Here is a 23,628-nt window from a genome sequence, read left to right on the forward strand (position 1 = left end):
CTTTTCAGCAATTTATTTCATTATTTACCGTTTCAAACTCTAATGATGGATTTCTCATTGTGTAGATCTTGTTGAGATCTTTCCAATGATACTTGAATCATCAAAATCTGATTTTGTATGAGAAAGTTAGGCTGATTTGAACAATGAGGTTTTTCAGCTGCAAATTGATGTTTAGCTGCGGAATTGGACTTTAGCTGTGGAATGTGCACAGTTTCTGTAGCTAAAAATCTTGAATAAAAAGTTAGTCATTCATCTTTCATCATCAGTCCAAAATTAATCAATACCTTCAAAAAAGTGAGCAAATAACTTATTCATTTCATTGATTCAAAATTGTTTTTTTTCTTGACATGCGGTGACTTAGTGTGGCGACTTAGTGATAACACACACCTTGACTTCCCTTTGACGGGGTCTTTTTCATCGATTTGGATCAAATGGATAGGAAACCATCCATTTACTGACATTTTCCCAGCTACCCATGTGGTTTGTTTCGTCTCTTGACACCTATAACCTATAGAAGTATGAAAATGGCTGTGGAATTGCTAGTTAGCTGTGGAATCAAGTTGCATTCTATAGCTAAAAGACAGCCAACCATCAGTTTTTTTATTTAAGTTATTGGAAAAGAGATTTTATGCACCCATGTACTAGGGAGAAAGAGCCTAAGATCGCAGCTGGTGCACAAGACCAATTATTCGTGAGCTTCTCTGTGATTTTTCAAAAAACAATTCTTCACTGTCTACCTGAAAAATAAAAATTTTATAAATGATATATGAAGCAAAACAGTTTTAATGATGAAAATATATCAGAGTAATGGAAATGTATGATCTTTTCAACAGCTTTGATGACTCCCTCGGGCTCTGTCAATGAGACCCATTCTGCCTTTTTTTCACTGTGTAAATACCTCTGTAAATGATGGTTATATGAAAACAAAATGGTTATATAGACGATGGAAGAAGACTGGGGAGAGAGAATCGATGGGTATGGAACTGGGAAAATGATGAGTATGAGGTTGCGTTAAGAAGGGTTTACGAAGTAAGAAGATTCGTATGAAAGGAAATGGATGAAGGCTGTAAAGCTTGGTGTACAGACAGACTGCGTGGAGGCAGAGTATCCCTCATGAATAGAACCGCGAGACTGAATGGAGTCCGAGTGGTTTGAGTTCATTAAAAAAAAATTGCGGGAGTAGAAAACAAGAACTTTGGTGAGAGAGAGCCGTATTCAATCAAGTTACGATTCACAAGAATCCAATCCTTGACTTGTGCAAAGCTTGGTTCACATAATGGAGTTAAAACAGAGCCGTATGATTTTTGGATACGTCTTTGCTGTCGGTCGTGAAACTGAAGCACAGTCACAGAGGTTGCATGAGACTATTAGTCATTAAAGATGTGTAATTAAGATTGAATACCAGCACATACTAGGTTCCCAAATTGGAATTTCCTTCCCCAGACAACCGAATTAAATCAAACTATCAGTTCATTAATTGAAATTCCATTTTTCCTCTCGCGGCCTACAAAAATGGGCTTCGAAGAACTGAGGAGATCTCCCAAACCGCTTCAAATTCCTTAAAACGGTTTCTGGGTTATCTAATTGGCCCTATTTCCAAAAAAACTCATGTTTTATTTTTTCCAAATTCGCCTCCGTTTAGCCAGACCGTGCATTCAAAGTTTGACGTTTTCTCTATTTTGTGTTTTTGTGGATTGCTGTGTTTGAATTTTCTTTTATTTGCAGGTTCATGAGCATCTTGGAAAATTCTTGCAGTAGTATTATGAGCAGCCACAGTGAAAACCTACCACATGGAGCTTTGTGTTGATTTTATGCGCTTGGAGATAGCAACTTTTCGTCAAACTTTTCCTAATTAACACACCGGTTTTGATCTGCCGAGTTTGCATTTTATAATCTAAATCTGTGTTTTTTTTCTCTTTGTTCTATTAACTATCTACATAGAAATACCAGATTGAAAAGAAAGGAAAAAAAAAACAGAAGTTTCACTTGCAGTGTAGCTTCACACTCTCTCTCAATTCTAGCCTTTTCATGCTCTAAATACTGACCCTTCCAACTCTCCGAAGAAGGAAAGCATGTAGATAAATCTGGAAGAAAAATAACAGTGATTTCTTTATGGCTTGGCAGGCCATCTTGCACCTTAGCAACAATCTTCCTATTAGTTTTGTTTAGCAATTTCTGTAATCCATTGAAAGCTCTCCATATGAGTAAGATACATGATTCAGATGAATGTAAATGGGTTGCTTACAAAGGGCTGAAGATTTTCACTAACATTGGCACGCTGCTGCTGATTACAAGAGTCAAGCAAACAACTAGAGAAGGCTTTTGTAGATTTTTTTTTATTTTTTTATTTTTTATTTTTGCGGGTTCGTTTTAAGGCCAAAGCTTGAACAGAGATGCTGATTTTCTATTGAGGCCACAGTAAAAGATAGGATTGAAGACAAGGTTTAGTCAAGTATGGATGTATATTTAAAGACAAGGTTTATGTCCCTTATGGTAGCTTCCAAAACTTAGCACTTCAAAAGATCTCAAAACATGCTATTGATAAATTAATACTTGAACAGGAATGTAAATATGCAGCTACTTAAACCAAACAAATGATGAAACGTTGATCATGAGGTCATTGTCTCTATTGCCCATCTAATTACAGAAATAAAATCTAAACTATTGCACTCAAACAAACCAAAAATTGCATACTAACGAAAGCAAGATCAATTTACTTCACTTATAATCCGATAGCTCGCCAAGTAGCTTCTCGAGTTAAGCCATGGCACCGGAGATAACATCAAATAACATGAAGAGTTGATATCTAAATTACCTACTTGCAGATTAATGAAAGAAAAATCAAATTACTTCACTTATAATCTGATAGCTCACCAAGTAGCTTTTCGGGGTTAAGCCATGGCACCGATGATAACGTCAAATAACATGAAGAACTTGATATCTAAACTACCTATTTTCAGATTAATGAAAGTAAAATCAAACTACTTCACTTATAATCTGATAGCTCGTCAAGTAGCTTTTCAGAGTTAAGCCATGGCACCGGAGAAAACGTCAAATAACATGAAGGACTTGATATCTAAACTAGCTAATAGCAGCAAACAAATCTTACTAAAATCAAATCATAACAACTGAAATTTAAAAGCTAAAGTTCAGCAGTGGAAGCAAGTCTCATATCACCACTTGATGTAAAAACTACATTAAAAAGCTCGAGAAAAAACTAATAAGCAAATACAAGAACATGTAAAGAAAAACTAATCTACAATCAACCGGTTGAACACACTTGCATGAATTAGAATTGCATGAATGGAAAATCTAAACTATCAATCTTGAAAGCAATAAAATGACACACTTGAATGAAATCAAAGCAAAACTACAAAGGAAAATCTAATCTACCTTACATTCTAATATGCTCCATGACATCTACTTCACATCTCCTTCCATGTTGAGAACATCAAAGCTTTATTCAAATTCTTCAAAATTACAAAGTACAACAAAGCTCTCCAAAGCTTTCCAAAGCCATCAAAGAAGAACTACAAACTCCAAGCTAAAGAACTAAAAAGCCAAGCTAAGCTAAGACTAACAAATGAAGGAGAGAGATCTCCTATTTATACAAAAAGATGAGAAGCCATCTCATTAATGAGAGTCCATGAATCTCTCCCTCTACCTCTAGAGTCCTAATCAAAATAGGAACTGATAAGACACATGTCTTCTTAGAGTTTCAATACAATTAGGAGATGTGACACATATCCTCATGATCCCATGATTCTTTCCACTCAAATTCGAATTTGGCCTTAGAGTGCCACATAAAGGTCTTCTAGAAGCCTCCTTTTAACCTACACATGTCGACAATCCCAACCCACATGTTAGTTATAAGCATATGCACATTATTTTCTCATTTTTAACCACAAATTCACTTAAAAAGGCTAAGAATTAATAAAGTTTGGAAAAACATAAATGTGGCCCAATGATAATGAAAGTGGGATGAATGTAGTGACATAGTAGTGAAATAGAGGTGAAATGGAGGTGATATAATGGACATAACAGTGAAAGTGTAATGGAAATGAATGACATTTTCAAGACCCAACAAAGCCTTGCACAATGATGATGACGCAGAGCAGGGGAATTCAAGTGGACAGAGGCAGGAGATCTAGAGAGCCAGGAAGTGGAAACAAACAGTCAGGACGCAGATTGGCTTTAAGTCACGAATGGACAGAGAGTAAGAACAGGCAGACAGAGAGAAGCAGAAAGTCGAGAGGCAAGAGATAAGTAAATTGCAGAGAACAGAGAAGCCGAGATGACCTACAGAGAAAAGGAAACATCGAGCCAGACAAAGACAAAGAGAGTCCGAAATTTTGTGAACTCCAGAGAAGGCTTGAGAGGTTCAAGCAAACTCTTTTGTGTATACCTGTCAGGTATTGAGTACCAGATTGGACTCATACCACTGAGACCAGTTGAGGTCGAGATTCAGTAAGGGGAGTCTGTGTACTCTAGAGACTTGGGGAATCCAAGTACCATCCTATTGATCATCATCTGTTAAGTGAGACTCAAATTGAGCTCATTATTGTAAAAACTCTACTTTTTAAGACACAATAGAAAGGCCACCACTGAAGGCTAGACCAAGAGACGTAGCCTCAGAGGATTGGGTGAACTCCTTATTAAACTTTTTGCGTTTATGTGTTTTCTTACTGTGTTTCTCTTACTTCTTCAGTGTCTGTGTATTTCGCAATATTATTAATCCATTGCATAAAATAACATAGGCACACCCCAAAACTTGAGTCTGTGATACCTTCATTAAGTCTCTGAGATCATTTGCGATTGATTTCGGATCAAGTGGTATCAAAGCGCCTAGGTTGTTAAGGTTAGACAAGCTTGTGCTAGATTTTTGTTGTTGAACGCTAACTAGATCAAAGCTTAAATTAGGAGAATGAGAGTTGGTTGCAACTAACCCGGAAATTGGAAGAGTCTATTCTAAGAGGGAAATGTCAGAAGAAAATCTGTTGGGATCAGACCCCCAGTTCATAGATAGTTTCCTGGCCATGAGATCCATGGTAGAGGAAATGTATAGGGAGTTTAAGAAAGGTAGAGATGCAGATTCATCACACCCCAAAGACAAAGGAGAAGAAGAATCTCTCCTCCATTACCACTCTAAAGGCAAAGGGAAAGAAGAAAACTTTCTTACACCTCCTAATAGCCCTGAACATAAAAAGAAGACATATTTTATTAAATTAGATGTTAAATTTGATTTATCAATATATGATGGAGAGTTGAATGCAGAGAAGCTAGATAATTGGATCAGACAGATTGATATTTATTACAGAGTGCAGAGTATCGACTCAGACAAGAGTAAGATTCAGCTAGCCAGCCTACGCCTCGGAGGTACTACCTTGGTATGGTGGGAAGGCAGGACACAAGCTGACATGAAGAAACATGGTAAGATTCTTTCTGTCTGGAGTGAATTTGTTTCTGCAATCAAAAAGAAGTTCTATCCACTAGCTTACATGCAGCAAGCCATGATGAGCTGGCAGACTCTTCGCCAATTGAAAGGGCAAAGTGTACAAGGTTACACCCAAGAATTTAGGAAAAGAGATTTGATTCTAGGAATTTCATTAGACTCACCTGAGACTCTATTGAAGTACATAGGTGGTCTACACAGCTACATGAGGCACACTATCTTCATGTTTAACCCCACTAATATAGATGAGGTATCCGTTCAAGCTACACATATAGAAGCTAGAGTTAAGAATGGGAACCCAGAAGTTGGGGGATCATCCCAACCCATTGCAAGCAAAAATAAGGAGAAAAGTAAACAGAAATGGAAAGACAGGAAGACAAACACTATACAAAAAAGCAAGTCCTCATGCACTCACTATAAGAAGGATTGGCATGATGATGAGCACTGCTGGATTCTGCATCCGGAGCTGAGACCTAAGAAGTTCAAGGGCAAAAAGAAGAAGACTGTTACAGCTATTCAGAAACATTTGGGGTCAGAATCAGGAGATGAAACAACCATTGTAGCCACCGGTATAAAAGGTAAAAATTCTGAAGCATCTACTAGTAATTCTGCACAATCTACTAATAATGAAGAAAATGAGAGGAAAAGACATGAGCTTTTTCATATTCGAGTTATTTCCAATCATCAAAAGATTGATACTTTCTTTGATAGTGGCTCACAAGTAAATTTAAATTCTGAAGCAATTGTAAAGAAGTTGGGATTACTGAATACACCTCACAAGAAGCCATATCCATTAGGTTGGGTATGTGATAAAGCCCAACTACAAGTGACTAGACAATGTAAACTTAAGTTTTCTTTTGGGTCAGCATTTGTAGATGAGGTTGAGTTAGATATAGTTCCTTTGGATATATGTGGAATTGTTTTAGGAAGTCCTTACTTGTATGATAGAAAAGCTATTTTCTATAGAGCTGAGAACAAGTATCTACTCGTTAAAAATGGAATTGAATATATTGTAAGAGGCATAAGCTCAAGAATAATTATACCCTCAATAAACTCACAGCAGATGAAATGAATTGTAAATTCATGCAAACAATTTTTACTGATGGTTGTAAAGGAAAAGAAACTTGAGAAAACCAATGTATTTGAGGGCTGTGATGCTAAACAGCAAGCCGATTTAGAAAAAGTTGTTTCAGAATATGATGTATTGTTTCAAGAACCTAAAGGTCTGTGATCAGGAGCTCAGGACCAAGTGTCGTAAAATGGTCAAAAATGAAAGTGCCCAGAACTGATTGGAACCTAAACAACCGAATAGAGCTTGTCTTTCTGATTCCGGCGCCACAAACGGTTCGAAAAACGGTCGTTGTATGAGAAAGTTATGCCAAAAACAAAATCGCCCAATAACCCTTAATTTTTGAATTTTTCAAAAAAAAATTAAAAAGAATATTCCTTGGAATATTCCAGGGAATATTATTTTTGGGCAGCGAATCAACAACTGACACGTGGCAGGCCCGGAGACTGCCATGTGTCCATGGTAACATCATCATATGTATGGGCGTTGGTTTCGGGCAGGCCAATCAGAGGATGCCACGTGGCAGGCCCACAAGCTGCCACATGGCCCAAGTGACAGCATCATGACGTCAGCACAGTTTTATGGTGTGCGTTAAAATTTTGGTAGCAAAGGGGTTTGAACACGCAACCTGTGCAATAACACTCCAACGCTTTACCATTACACCATATGGTTGACTGTTGATATATGGGTGGAATGAACTAATTAAGAAGTTTAAATTTGTTTTGGCGGGGCCTTAAGGGGGCCAGCCCCATTTCATGTGACCCTCGGCCCATAACCGTGGGCTCAACCCCCTAAACCTCTGGCGCGCAATCCGATGCAAACTGCCAGCTGGAATTTTTGGTCACATGCGCATTAATAACTGCAGTCAAGTTGGCGGAAATTTTGGTAGAGCGCCAAATTTGGGCAGACCCGCCATATTTGGCGGGCCTATCTGGACTCCAACTACAGTTAGCTGGAGCTTTTCTAGGGGCAGAATGGAGAAACTTTAAATGGCCATAACTTTGGCTAGGAAAGGCAGTTTTGGACATTTTTTTTTTTTTTTTTATTTTGGGTCTCTTCGACCTTCTGAAGCCATTGGCACAGGTTTCACAGTCGTCTGAGGTCATTTGCAGAGGTTTTTGCTTCGTGGAAGTTCCGGGAGCCATCAAGGCCAAATCAGTTTGGGAGCTGCATTGGGAATTGTGCAGCCATTGCATGTGGAACGAAGGTTATTCCTGAAGGTTTTCAGCATTCTAAATCCATTTCTACAGCTCGTTTTTCCTGTTGAGGCATTCTTCTCACTATTTAGCTTCAGGGAAGCTTTCAGGGCCACTAGGGCCATTTCAGTGATTGAGCTGTTTGGGGGCTCTATTCATCTAGTTTTGGTGATTCAAAAGCCTATGTCTGCTATTTTCGACCTTCTGAGTCTAATGGCAGAGGTTTTAGAACCAATTGAGGTCATCTTCACCTCGAAATTCTCCATGCAAGTTTAAAGGGCCACCAGGGCCAATTGGGGAAAGTATTGTATGAAGGTACAATTTCATTGTTTAGTGTTTGGGAAAGAGCATGTTTAGCTAATTCCTATCTTCTGATTCTGTATTTACAGTCAGCTCTGTCTTTCGAGACACTCATATTCTTATATTAGCCTTTGTAGCATTTTTAATACAAGAGGACAAGCCTAGTTTGAGAGGTTTGGTCTAGCAGATGTAGCCCAGGAGGGGGTGAACTGCTTTATCATTTTGATGTCTTTATTTGTTGAAGATGATATGCTAAACAAAACTGATATAAATTATTAAACATCAAATATACATAACTTGCATACACACATAATCACCTATTCAGCTGCAGAAAGTTATTTGTCTTATTCCGCAAGACATCAAACTTCAAGTATGTGTATGTCAAAGACTTCTAAGTGTTTACTTTGTTATTTCTTTAGGCAGAGCCTGTAGAGGGCCAGGTAGCCTCTGGAACTCATCCTCTTTTTAGAGGTGACATGTCCGGTGAATGCCCCTATAGTCTATCTCTGTATAAGAAATAGTAAGTTTTCACATTTTTAGAGGTCACTTGGAGTGTATAGCTCACATTTGCAATTATGGGAAATGGATACCTTGCACCCTTAAACAAGTACATTCCATTTTCAGATCAGATGGTATCAGAGCACTAGGTTTGCTTGACTGACATCACTAGCTTGAAAGGTGTCTTAAGCAGTGTGGAAGATTGACTGCTTTATTATTCTGTAAACTACTTGTTGTTTGAGTTTGCTGAAGCTCTTTTGTTCATTTTTATAATGACAACTTCCATAAGTGAGTTTTCAAAATCGTCCTCCTTCATAAGATTCTTTGATGAAGGCTTGAAGCAAGAATTTTTCATCATGATGAATATGGTGAGAGAAATGTATGAGGATGAAAGAAAGAGCTTTAGACTTCAAGAGCAATTGAATTCCATGAGGGAAGAGAAGCAGTTGCTTTCTGACCAATTGCGGGAAATGGAAGGCCAACTTCATATTGTAAACATGAATCTGGAAAGGATGCATGAGTTGGAGACACAACTCCTTGTTGCTAAAGAAGCCTTAGCTAAGTATCAGCTTGAAGAAGAGGTAAACAATTCTAGTTTGTCTTCAAATTCTTATAAGAATGTTTATGTTGGTTCTTTTGAGAAACATACCAGAGGCATAGAGTCCAAGTTGATGTCCAAAATGGGATATGAAGGAAAAGGATTGGGCAAACATGCACAGGGTATAGTTGAGCCAATAATGGTTGAGGTAAGGCCTAAGAATTTGGGTCTTGGCTATGGACAATCTTATGGAGAAAGTTCCAAAGCAGCCATGAAGGCAATGGAAACAGTTCCTAGAAGGAGTTTCATTTCAGGTTCTCTATCTCAAGGTTGTAAAGGTTGTATCCTTGAGGAATGCAATAGTTTGAAACATGCTTTGTAAGAAGAAGGTGTGCATAAGCATGCACCTGAACAAGAGAATTGTGAAAGCTCTAAAACCATTGAAGGGATTGATGGTGTTCCAAAAGGATCTTCTTCTTCGTTTGATTCACCTCCTTATGAAGGTAATGAAGGTGAAAGGGAAAGGTATAAATCTGATTTCAATTATATTTCCTTTGATCATGTAAACCATGGAAAATTTCCACATAAGCATTGGAAAAGAATTGCATGTTCTTTTTGTGGTTCGGTTAACCATAATGTTTCTAGATGTTGGAAAAGAATGGCAACATGCAGGAAACTTTTGAAAGAAAGGAGGCAAGAAGCCAAAGTTCCATTGAACAATGCAAATCATGCTGTCAAGAAGATGAACATGTGTTTCCTTATTGCCATAAGCATGGACATACTGCTGAAAGGTGTTGGACTCTGAATCCAACAATGCTTCCACGAAAATTGAAGAAATTGGAGCAAGAGTATGGCAAGAATGGGAAGGAAGTTTCCATCATTGATATGTGTCAGGATGATACACATGTTGATATTTATGTGCAGTTAAAGGAAGCACCTTTGAAATGGATTGGTAAGAAATGGTTAGAATTCTTATCCAATTAAAGTTGCATGTCTTTTGATTGAATGCATTTCTTTGTTAAGGGAATGCAAGTTGCGGGATGGAAAAGATGAGTATGAGACTCATTATATTGCAACGAAAGTTATATTCATTTCAGCTTTGAAAGTACATGTACATGTGATCGAGGATATTGTACTTATGATTGTACTTAAGAGAAAGTTGAAGGATAAACTGCATGCATGAGAATGATATGCATGAGCACAGGGATCATGATGATTTCCTTGTATTTTAAACATGTATGTGTGATTAACTTGAAGGGTTGATTACTTTGTTTTTAACCATGCATGTAATGTAATATTGACTTGGAAAAAGTTAATTTGATATCCAAGATTGTAAATAGGAGAAAGGATGAAGTGTATCATCTTTGTAAGAGCCTTCTCATTTGGGAGGCAGATCTTCTTCTAGAGCGGAGGTGCCATGGATGGGCATCATGATAGTTGATAAGGCTGAACGGATGAGGATATTTTTGTTCCTCAAGTGCTGTATAGTTCAGTTCAGAGATTCAGTAAGCTTTTGGGGACCAAAAGCCTTCTCATTTGGGAGGTGTGATCAGGAGCTCAGGACCAAGTGTCGTAAAATGGTCAAAAATGAAAGTGCTCAGAACTAATTGGAACCTGAATGACCAGATAGATCTCGTCTTCCTGATTCTGGCGCCGAAAATGGTTCGAAAAATGGTCGTCGTATGAGAAAGTTATGCCAAAAACAAAATCGCCCAATAACCCTTAATTTTTGAATTTTTCCAAAAAAAATTAAAAAGAATATTCCTTGGAATATTCTAGGGAATATTCTTTTTGGGCAGCGAATCAACGGCTGACACATGGCAGGCCCGGAGGCTACCACGTGTCCATGGTAACGTCAGCATATGTATGGGCGTTGTTTTTGGGCAGGCCAATCAAAGGATGCCACGTGGCAGGCCCGCAGGCTGCCACGTGGCCCAAGTGACAGCATCATGACGTCAGCGCAGTTTTATGGTGTGCGTTAAAATTTTGGCAGCAAAGGGGTTTGAACATGCAACCTGTGCAATAACACTCCAACGCTTTACCATTACACCATATGGTTGACTGTTGATATATGGGTGGAATGAACTAATTAAGAAGTTTAAATTTGTTTTGGCGGGGCCTTAAGGGGGCCAGCCCCATTTCATGTGACCCTCGGCCCATAACCGTGGGCTCAACCCCCTAAACCGTTGGCACGCAATCCGATGCAAACTGCCAGCCGGAATTTTTGGTCACATGCGCATTAATAACTGCAGTCAAGTTGGCGGAAATTTTGGCGGAGCGCCAAATTTGGGCGGACCCGCCATATTTGGCGGGCCTATCTGGACTCCAACTACAGTTAGCTGGAGTTTTTCTAGGGGCAGACTGGAGAAACTTTAAATGGCCATAACTTTGGCTAGGAAAGGCGGTTTTGGACGAATTTTTTTTATTTTCTTTTATTTTGGGTCTCTTCGACCTTCTGAAGCCATTGGCACAGGTTTCACAGCCATCTGAGGTCATTTGCAGAGGTTTTTGCTTCGTGGAAGTTCCGGGAGCCACCAGGGCCAAATCAGTTTGGGAGCTGCATTGGGAATTGTGCAGCTAGTGCATGTGGAACGAAGGTCATTCCTGAAGGTTTTCAGCATTCTGAATCCATTTCTACAAATTGTTTTGCCTGTTGAGACATTCTTCTCACTATTTAGCTTCAGGGAAGCTTTCAGGGCCACTAGGGCCATTTCAGCGATTGAGCTGTTTGGGGGCTCTGTTCATCCATTTTTGGTGATTCAAAAGCCTATGTCTGCTATTTTCAACCTTCTGAGTCTAATGGCAGAGGTTTCAGAACCAATTGAGGTCATCTTCACCTCAAAATTCTCCATGCAAGTTTAAAGGGCCACCAGGGCCAATTGCGGAAAGTACTGTATGAAGGTACAATTTCACTGTTTAGTGTTTGGGAAAGAGCATGTTTAGTTAATTCCTATCTTCTAATTCTGTATTTACAATCAGCTCTGTCTTTCGAGACACTCATATTCTTGTATTAGCCTTTGTAGCATTTTTAATACAAGAGGACAAGCCTAGTTTGAGAGGTTTGGTCCAGCAGATGTAGCCCAGGAGGGGGTGAACTGCTTTATCATTTTGATGTCTCTATTTGCTGAAGATGATATGCCAAACAAAACTGATATAATGTATTAAACAGCAAATATACATAACTTGCATACACACATAATCACCTATTCAGCTGCAGAAAGTTATTTGTCTTATTCCGCAAGACATCAAACTTCAAGTATGTGTATGTCAAAGACTTCTAAGTGTTTACTTTGTTATTTCTTTAGGCAGAGCCTGTAGAGGGCCAGGTAGCCTCTGGATCTCATCCTCTTTTTAGAGGTGACATGTCTGGTGAATGCCCCTACAGTCTATCTCTGTATAAGAAATACTAAGTTTTCACATTTTTAGAGGTCACTTGGAGTGTATAGCTCACATTTGCAATTATGGGAAATAGATACCTTGCACCCTTAAACAAGTACATTCCATTTTCAGATCAGTCTGCCACCCAAAAAGGAAATAGTGCATGATATTAATTTGCAGCAAGATGCTCCATTGCCTAACATCGGAATGTACAGGTTGTCCACTTTAGAGAATGCAGAAATCAAGAGGCAGGTATAGGAGTTGCTCGAGAAGGGGTTCATCAGACCTAGCACATCACCATGTGGGTCTCCAATCATTTTGGTGAAAAATAAAGATGGGTCGTGGAGAATGTGCATTGATTACCGAGCACTGAATAAGATAACGATCAAAAATCATTATCCCCTTCCTCACATAGATGATCTATTAGATCAGTTAAAGGAAGTTGTTTATTTTTCTAAGTTATACTTGCATAGTGGTTATCATTAGGTCAGAGTTGCAGAACAAGATGCATGGAAGATTGCTTTCAAAACAAAGCAGGGATTGTATGAGTAATTGGTTATGCCTTTTGGCTTAACTAATGCTCCTGCTACTTTCATGAGAGTAATGAATGATGTACTCAGACCTTTTCTTGATGATTTTGTTATTGTATATTTGGATGACATTCTTATATTCAGCAAAACATGGGAAGAACATTTAAAGCATGTTAATCAGACCCTAGATATTTTGAATTTGGCAAAACATCTTTGAATTATTTGGGACATATAGTAGGGGGTGGTGAATTGAAGATAGATCCCTCTAAGGTTGCAGTCATTGTAAACTGGCCTAAACCCAAATCTGCTATTGAAGTTAGAAGCTTCTTAGGAGCAGCACAGTATTGGTGAATTTATTTCTAACTTTTCCTTAATTGCAGCTCTGTTACATGCTTTAACAGGATTGAATAAGGTGTTTTAGTAGGGAGGCAAACAACAGAAAGCCTTTGACACCTTGAAAGAAAAGATTAGTACAAGCACCAGTACTAGCACTGCCCGATCTTCAAAGACCATTTGAGATTCAAACAGATGCCAGTGACTATGCCATGGGAGCAGTGTTGATACAGCACGGTAAACCCATATGTTATTATTCTGAGACATTTAATTCTGCAGTAGTTAACTATCCCACATATGATAAAGAATTGTATGCATTAGTACAGAGTGTGAAAAAGTGGAAACATTACTTAATGGGCAAAGAGACAGTTATACATACTGATCATCAACCACTTCAATATCTACACTCCCAAACTAAGTTGCAGAAATCAAGACACTATAGATGGATGGGTTTTCTACAACAGTTTCATTTAGTCATCAGATATAAAAAAAGGCATACACAATAAAGTTGCAGATATGCTATCTAGACCAATTCTAAATGCATTTACTATACTTAAGCATAATTCAGTGTTGCATGAGAGATATATTGAAGAATATGCTAAAGATATAGATTTTAAAGATGTATATGCAACTTTAAGTCAAGGCAAATGAGTAGAAGAATTGTATTATCATATTAAGGACCAACTCTTGTATCATTGTGGGAAGCTATGCATTCCACAAACTAAAAGAGTAAAGATAACTCGAGAAGCACACACTTTTCTAATATCAATTCACTTTGGTATAAGTAAAATGGTTGCACAGCTACAAAGATTTTGTTATTGGCCGAAAATGAATGAGACAGTTTCTAGATATGTAAGAGGGTGTACCATGTGTGCTAAAATCAAGCCCAACAATAGAAAACTAGGCTTGTACACTCCACTACCAGTTCCTTCTCATCCTTGGGAAAGTGTTTCCATGGACTTTGTTGGAAGACTGCCTAAATCTAGGAAAGATCATGACTATTTATATGGTGTTGTGGATAGGTTCAAAAAATGTGTATTTTGATACCTTGTAATAAACAGGTTACAGCTGAACAAACTGCAATGTTGTTCTTCCAGCACGTAGGGGTTCATTTTGGATTACCCACTTCCATTGTATCTGATCGAGATTCCCGATTTGTTGGGAAGTTTTGGTCGAGTCTGTTGAAACTGATGGACACCAAACTGAAGAAAAGCACAGCCTTTCATCCACAAACAGATGGCCAAACAGAAGTGGTCAACAGGACAGTGATCTAGTTGCTCAGAGGTTATTGCAGCAAGCATCCCAAACTTTGGGATGAACATTTGTGTTATGTGCAACATGCTTACAACCAAGCAAAACATTCTTCTACACAGAGATCTCCTTTTGAGACCTATTTTGGTTTCACACCAAGGTCTCCCTTGGATTTTGTCTTTGGTAAAGACATAGCAATTGATGGACACAGTGATGTGGACAAGGCAACCAAGTTCATTGAACAAATCCAAGAGATTCACCAGGCAGTACAGGAATAGTTGGAAAAGAGAAAAGCCAAGTACAAGGCAAGGCATGACAAGCATCGGATGGAGCATAGTTTCCAAGTTGGTGACCAAATCTGGTTGTATATCAGCAAAGACGGAATGCAAGGTGAAGGTAAAAAGCTAAAGCCAATAAGGTATGGACCTTTCAAGATACTTGAGAAAATTGGTGAGAATACTTTTCACCTTGATCTACCAGCTTACATTCACATCTACTCAGTTGTTAATGCAAACAGCTTGAGAATTTTTGAACCCTCATTAATTGAAGATCCAAAAGAACAGAGTCAATTGCCTTCTATTGATGATCTGTTGCCTGAATATCTTAATGAATTGCAGGAATATACAATTCTAGACAGGAAGGTAAGAACTACATGCAAAGGTGATGTTGAGTACCTCAGGGTCGGACTTAAAGGTTCAAAGCTAAGCAGTGCGAAATGGATAGAAATTGAGCAAGCAAGGAAGCAATACCCTCACTTGATTGATGCTTAAAAGAAAACCAACTTTTGGTGGTCCAAAAGCTTTTTCAGTGGGAAGGTCGTGATCTAAATCGAATCCTTAAACACTCTTAAAGTTTCCTGAACTCTGTAAAAACTCATGTTGAAGTTTCAAAGCCTTATGGATGTTGAGCTTATTAGTAATAACCTCTAAACAATGGCAATTTGTGATCAGCACGGAGCAACGAGGACCCTCGGTCAAAGCGCGCATAGTGTTGGCCCATGTTAACTGTGCATTGGCACAAATTGACAAACTGGAGGTCAAATCCAAAAACAGGGGTAGTTTCTAATACGTGATTAGCGCTAATCATGTATCGCAAGGCATCCCCTTCAGTGAAGGAAATCCCCTAAGCGCTCGGTCCCGATAAAAGCATAAAACCGTATGGAAATCACCGATTCCGTCAAAAGGCGAGTCCCACACGAAAACCGACAGGATATCAGAAAGGCCTCAAGCGGTAAATGGGTTCGACCGAGTCCCGCCTAATACCATACACTGGGTGACACACGTCTGGTGGATGAGAGAGAAAACCGCTCACATCGGACGGGTAAAAGTCATGCTACTTACCCCCCTGATATGGACGGAGACCGTAGGATCTGGAGGCCCCAAATCAACGGCGAAGAAATGATCCAACGGATGACTGGATTCGACAAAGAAATAGGCTGAGTCACATAAGATTTGAGGTCCGGCATGACTAATGAGTTGGCAGAGGAATCAGTTTCGCGGGTAATCTTGGAGCAACGGAAATAATGACAGTTCAAAGAGAACTAACGCTCATTTCATGAGGAAACAGGTGGCCACCTCTCTATGAACCATTACACAGTGATGATGATGCAGAGCAGGGGAATTCAAGTGGACAGAGGTAGGGGATCCAAAGAGCCAGGAAGCGGAAACGAACAGTCAGGACGCGGATTGACTTTAAGTCACGAATGGACAGAGAGTAAGAGCAGGCAGAGAGAGAGAAGCAGAAATTCGAGAGGTAAGAGAGAAGTAAATTGCAGAGAACAAAGAAGTCAAGCTGACCTACAGAGCAAAGGCAGCATCGAGCCAGATAGAGACAGAGAGATTCCGAGAGTCTGTGAACTCCAAAGAAGGGTTGAGAGGTTCAAGCAAACTCTTTTGTGTATACCTTTCAAGTATTGAGTACCAGATTGGATTCATACCACTGAGACCAGTTGAGGTCGAGATTCAGTAAGGGGAGTTTGTGTACTCTAAAGACTTGGGGAATCCAAGTACCATCCTACTGATCATCATCTATTAAGTGGGACACAAATTGAGCTCATTATTGTAAAAGCTCTGCTTTTTAAGACACAATAGAAAGGCCACCACTAAAGGCTGGACCAAGAGACATAGCCCAGGAGGATTGGGTGAACTCCTTATTAAAATTGTTGTGTTTATGTGTTTTCTTACTGTGTTTCTCTTACTGCTTCAGTGTCTGTGTATTTCGCAATCTTATAGATCCATTGCATAAAATAACATAGGCACACCCCAGCACTTGAGTATGTAATACCTTCATTAATTCTATGAGATCATTTACGAGTGATTTCAGATCACTTAAGGCGAGACACCACCTGGTACAAATGCAGCAAAGTGACAAAGCCAATTCAGAAATAGTTCCTTTGTCATCCATGCATGGGGATGTGCAGCCATGCATGCACCTGGTTCACAGTTCTGTATATATTTTTTTAGTTGTGTTTTACCTTTGAATAGATAAAATCCTGGGATTGAAGAACCAATTGCATTGACACAACAAAGAATAGTGATCCACTCCCTACTCTTAGGAAAAATCTTAGGCACATTTCTGCTCCCTCTCTTGGCAATTACCCGCATACCACAATTCCTTCCTGCCTGTAAGTCTGTTTCATCACAGTTCCATATATGGTCTGGGGCATATGAGTGTTGCTCATATGCAGTAGAAAGAGTGTTATAGAACTTGGACACAATTTTAGTGCATAGATTTAAAGCCCTGTCTTTGTCAAGGCCCTCAGATGTATGTAGCACAAGGTCTGGGTGCCTTTTTTTTAACCCACTCCACCATGATTGACTAGGAAATCCATCTTTGAAGGGTTTGGCCTCTCTTGACAGATTTGAGTTACTGTGTATTTAAGTTGTATAAGCTCTAACCCATGTCCCAATTGGGCCATCTCCTTACACCACTCAACCACCTCGTCCTCCTCCTCTTCAGTCATAATTGTAACAGACCCTCTATGCTTTGTATTAGTCAACCCATTTATCCAATAATGTATGTTAGAGGCAGCAATACCATGTTTTTTTGCAGAGGCATGGATTGAATGTCCCTTAAACTCGATGTCATCAATTGCAGCTAGCATGTCTTGCTTTGTCCAGCCTCTGATGGCATTGACTTTCTTTGTTGAACTTGCACCTTGCACTATGATTGAAGGTGACTCTGTGGTTGATAGTGGAATAGAACGATTTACAACCACGGCGTCATTTTCAATGACATTACTAGGTGCATTGGGAGCATTCACATCACCCCCCCTATCCTCATCTGATTCATTAGATTCTAGTCGGGGCCCCCTCGCCCCTCGCCTCCTCCTATTCCTTGTACGATCTACAATAGAAACTATTGGCATGAATGCAACAACTTGCAGAGTTACCACGAAATTCTGATTTTAAAAAACTGTATTTGAAAACAAGATAATGTATTGGCCTTTGCAATCAATAAGCAACAACAATTAGTGATTTATCTATATATTTTAACTGAATACATCTCAGATTATCTATCTACAAGAAACCCTTGGGTTGGCCAAACAGGTCATCTCTGTGATGAACTCCCTGAAGTCGGGATTATCTATCTACAAGAAACCCTTGGGTTGGCCAAGCAAGTCATCTCTGTGATGAACTCCCTGAAGTCGGGATGGACCTTCCACGCTCTAGATGTTAGTGGATGATCTGGGGGAATCACACTTGGCATTAACCCCCACACGATTAAGCTTCTTTCATCCTAGGGGGGATGCTTTTATTGGTATGGATATATACTCCTTGGAGCTGGGCCTGGAATTCAGAATTATCAATGTTTATGCTCCCTGTCATAACAGGGAAGAATTTTGGAATCACCTACTCAACCTATCTCTCACAAACTCTGACAATATTATTCTGGGAGGGGATCTCAATTTCTCAATTGGACATGCGGAATCTTGGGGACACAATGCCTAGTTGGACCCCCTCTCGAACAATATGGAGCATCTTCTGGAGCAGCATCGTCTGGTAGATATCCCTATGAATAAGATGCAACTGACTTGGCGTAACAGAAGAACTAGAGAGGCATCACTGGCCAGAAGACTGGATCACTTCTTAATCAAGGAGAACTTGGTAAGGGCCTTGACAAATTTCCGACAGTGGGTGGGATCTGGAGGCATTTCTGACCACTCCCCTATTTTTTTGGAGTTGTCAGGACCCTTTCAAAAACCAAGAGCTCCCTTTAAATTCAACCCCATCTGGTTGATGGACCCTAATTACATCAAATTGGTAAATGACTATTGGCGGGCTTACCCTCCTGCACAAGGGAGGTCTATATCATAAGTTTTTTGTCACAATATGAATGACCTAAAGAGATTAACAAGGAATTTAGACTTCTGTGATCCATAACGTTTGTTTAGAAAAATCTTTGGCGAAATCACATAAATAATCACCTAAAGAGATTATTTATACAATGGGCTAAACATAAAATAGATCAGGACGAGTAAACTCTAAGGCTCATCGAAGATACGCTGGTAGATCTGGTGGATGAGAGTGTGGGGGGGGGAGGGGGGGTTCTCCTTTGCATAAGCTAAAAACACCCTCATAGACCTAGAAGTACAACGATCCAAAATTATTAAAGAATAGGAGGAAACTTGGTGCCTTAGAAGTAGGGCTATCTGGTTACAAGAAGGGGATGACAACACCAAATTATTCCACAATTTTTTGAATGAGAGATGGGCAATTAATACTATCTGGTAGATGCCTAATGAGGATGGCCAACCTACTCACACTTTTCACCAACTGGCTCATCTTGGTACTAACCACTTTCGACAGCTTTTCAAGGCTCCTCTCGAGGCCACTCTTGTTGAAATCATTAGAGTTGCTAGACTATTTCCTTGATTTCTTGATTAGGATGCAGAAGCTGACCTCATCAAGCCTGTTACAATGGGGAAACTCGAAAGTACCCTCAAATGGTTTAAAAAGGATAAAATCCTTGGCCTGGATGGATGGTCTATTGAATTCTATTTGGCTTTATTTGAGACCATTAGTCAGGACCTACTTAAGGTTTTGGAGGAATGCAAATCATCTGGTCTAATGTATGAGTCATTCAATTCCACCTTCATTTCCCTCATCCCCAAAGTGGACTCCCCACTTTCTTTGAATGATTTCAGTCCTATCTCCCTTTGAAATTGCCTCTACAATATTATTGCCAAAATCAATGCTAATTGAATAAAGCTGATCCTATCTGCCCACATCTCATCTGAACAATTTTCCTTTCTGCATAACAAACAAATTCATGAGGCCATTGGCACCACCCAGGAGGTCCTCCACTCCATCAATACAAGGCATTTAAAAGGCTCTATCCTCAATATCGACCTCTCAAAGGCTTTCGATCGTGTCATTTGGTTATACTTAAGAATTCTTCTAACACACCTAAGCTTCCCCCTTCCTTTCATTCATTGGATCATGTGTTGTATCACTTCTGTTTCCTTTAGCATTCTCATAAATGGCTCGGCCTCCAATTTCTTCCATGTAGAGCAAGGACTCAGACAGGGATGTCCCCTTTCTCCACTCCTCTTCCTCCTTGTAATGGAAGGTTTGAGCATATTAATACTGCAGGAAAGAAGAGAAGGGCGACTTCAGGGTATCAAGATTATAGACCAATGTATCATCTCCCACCTACTTTTTGTTGATGATGTCCTCATCTTCCTCAGTGGGGGTATTCGGGACTTCTCTGTTTTCTCTACTATCATGCAACTTTTTTGCCTTGCAACTAGAATGGAATCAAATCGTCTAAAATCCACCATGTCCTTTTCAGAATGCTCTCCTCAGGAAATTCGGACTGCTCTTCTGAAGTTCCCTTTTCAGAGACTTTACTTGGAAGATGGACTCAAATATCTTGGGTTTCACATCAAGCCACATAGTTACAAGATTACATATTGGATTTGGCTTGTGGCCAAGGTGGAAAAAATACTCGATGTCATTGGCTTGGATTCCCACAGGAATCCTATCTCGGATACAAAAAATATGTTGTAGATTCCTATGGAATGGTTTCAAGGAGGGGAGGCATTTTTCTTGGGTGGGTTGGAGTTGTTATCACTCCAAAATTTCTTCAAAGTTGTCAAAAAAATAAATCATAGAGGTAACCACTAACCACTTTTGGAGATCAGGACCTAGCCTTCCTAATCTTAGAGAGGGCTCTCTCTTTATGATTTAATTTTGTTTTAGTTAATTAATTTTAGGCTAGTTATGATTGTCCTTGGGTTTTTGATTTGAAATTGGGTGGTGGGATCACTTACTTAGATGAAAAGGGTTGTCTTTTACCATTGCTCTATGGGGTCAAATGTCAGATAAACAAGACTGGGTTAAGCTCTCAAAACAGTGTCTAGAGGGCAAGATAGAGGCATTACTATAGATATCAAAGACTTGAAAGTGAAATGGTTTCCAATCGGATCCGAGGAGAAATTAAGGGTTCCCTAGGCTGGATCATGAAGAGAAGTGAAAGAGGTCAAATGGGATGGGAGAGAAATTAACGGTTCTCAAATCCGGGTATTAGATGAAAACATATAAATGACTAACTGTGCAAAAAAGAGTGTACTAAAACAAATTCTGAGTGATATTTCCAGTTAATTCATTCAAATTTAGAAAACAATTAAGTTTATGAAACACATAAGAAGGTAACAAAATTAGACAAATAAGTTGATACTTCACTACAATAGCTCACCTCATGAATCCTGTAGTGCAATCTTTTTATTACTTGCTCCAGTCCGTTGACTTGAAAATGGTACAATCACCCTTAGGTTTAAGATCAAAATAACTCTACAAATGTATAGCAGTCCACCCCTCAATAATTCGAAATATGAAGTATTTATACAAAAAGAATTTACAGACTATCTCAAACTGCATTGAGAAATAATCTAGGAAAAGGAAATATCTTCATGCAAGAAGATAGAGACAGCTATTGAATTGCTATTTGTTGTCCCTTTTATTTAGGTTCTGTTGTCTTTTAGTCTTCAATCTTTTGCCCTTTAAGCTACTTGTTTGTTTGGTCTTCACGCTGGATGTCATATTTACTTATGACCTTTCATCTTATACACTTTCATCTGATACTCTTTGACCTTGCTGACCTGTCAATATCCTTTTACTATGCTCTTTTACTTTTTACTGTACATTTATATTTTTACTGTGTATTTACTATAGTAAATCATTGAGTTTTTCCCATGTCTCAGCATCTGGTAATTGGATATTGAGCATTTTTTGGTATATCTCATCTGCCTTTGTATACTTGGAAAAAGTTGGCTTATTGATAAAAAGGTGTTTTACCTCATGTTGGAGGTAAAACAAGTTTTCAAATGTTTGATACAATACTTTTCCTGTTGGTATGCCCTTCATGGATGAAGTGTTTACCTGATCTCTAGCCACTTCCATGATCTTCTTATTGTAATCTTCCTGTGTCATTAGCTTATCATTTATAACTAAGGGATTTGGTAATCCCCTCTGCCTCAAAAGTTCGAACTTAACCATGAACCTATCAATGGCCAATTGCATGGTTTGACACTTATCCTCCAAGTTCAACATCAAATTCCTCTTGGTGAGGACTCTTCTAAATTCCAAAATTGTACATGTCCTGTCAGGTACCTCTAGTTCTTGTCACTTATACTTGTCCTTGGAGTTGAGGAAGTGGATGATTGCTGCTGCTTCCTCGGGCATATCTCCAAGTTCTTATTTAACAATTTGAATGGATTATGTATTATCAAATCAATCTGTTCAAAAATAACCTGAATGGATGGCCAAATATCATTGAAAGAGTCAATGTTATTAGCCCACAGTTGTTCCTTAGCCTGACCTAGAGGTTCATCCAGTGTCAGCTCTTTCTCTAGGCTTTTGATTCTTTCAGTCATCCTTATGGCCTTTTGTTGTTCTTCTTTGTGCATGATTTGGGCCAATTTGTAATCTGTCTCCAGGGTGGTGACTTTCTCCTTAACTTTTTTCATCTCAATGGTCTGAATGGACATTTCTTCCATTACTTTGACCAGCCTGTTGGCTTCATCACCTGTAGAGCATGTTGTTGTTGATTATGTTGTTGATGTAGTTGGTGTAGATGTCAGTTGTGCAGTGGCCATTAGAGCAGTGAGAGCTAAGGATGCTGCCAAAGTAGAAGGTACAGCAGTGGTAGCTGTTGGAATGATAGTTGCAGGAGAATTATCAAGACTAGCTTGTTTGAGCTGCATCAAGCTATCCAATTCTTTCTCCATCTCCTTCAATTGATCATTCAGTTGTAGCACTAGGTCCATCATCTCTTCATGATTGCTCTGACTTTCCAGGACCTTCTTTGTCTGTGGGTGTTGTAAATGAGGCAGCTTAAGCTATTTCTTGAGGGTTTTTATGTCCTCATTCTTCTTCTTGATTAATTTCTCTGTGGCCTTAATGTCACTTGGGTCATGGCCCAGTTCAATGACGAATTCCTCCAAGGACTTTATTCTGTTGTCTTTGGCCTATGAGGAGACCTTCTCCAACTTGTATTAGTATGTCACATTATCCAATGAATCTTTCAACTTAAAGGCATCCATGGCCTTTTATGTGAGGGTGGAGTAAATCATTTCTCCAACCTTCTTATGGAACTCTATGTCATCATTGGGATGAACATCCCTGTCCAACACCTCAAAATTAGTCTTCTTGTAGTCTTTCGAGGTCTTTGGTTGCTTTACAGTGGATTGCAAAAATGACACCTGCATCTTGCCTGCTTTGATGTCAAAGGCTGACATCAATCTGTTCTGGTTTGGCAGTGTAAGCTTGAGGTATTGGGCATATGCCTCTGCTTTCAAATTTACATTCCTCATCTTTATCTCTTTGAATCTATCTTTGATATCCTTTTCCCTGTTAGCTGGCCTGACCAAGGAAGAAACCTCTATAGTCTATTGTCTCTCTATCATCTGTGTGTTGGAGGTTGATGGCTATTTGGTTTCACCTAATGCAGCTGCTTATTTACTTTTCTGCCCCATTAACTCAGTGTCTATTATTTCCTCTGAGGAAATGTTGTCCTCCTATTCAGACACAGGATTCAGCTTCGGCTTCTTTCTTAGCTCAAACAGCTCATCAGTAGTTTCC

Source organism: Pinus tabuliformis, chromosome 6, assembly GCF_031772625.1.
Source record: "Pinus tabuliformis cultivar Carrire ecotype Pingquan chromosome 6, CPIR1, whole genome shotgun sequence".
NCBI classification, from domain to species: Eukaryota; Viridiplantae; Streptophyta; class Pinopsida; order Pinales; family Pinaceae; genus Pinus; species Pinus tabuliformis.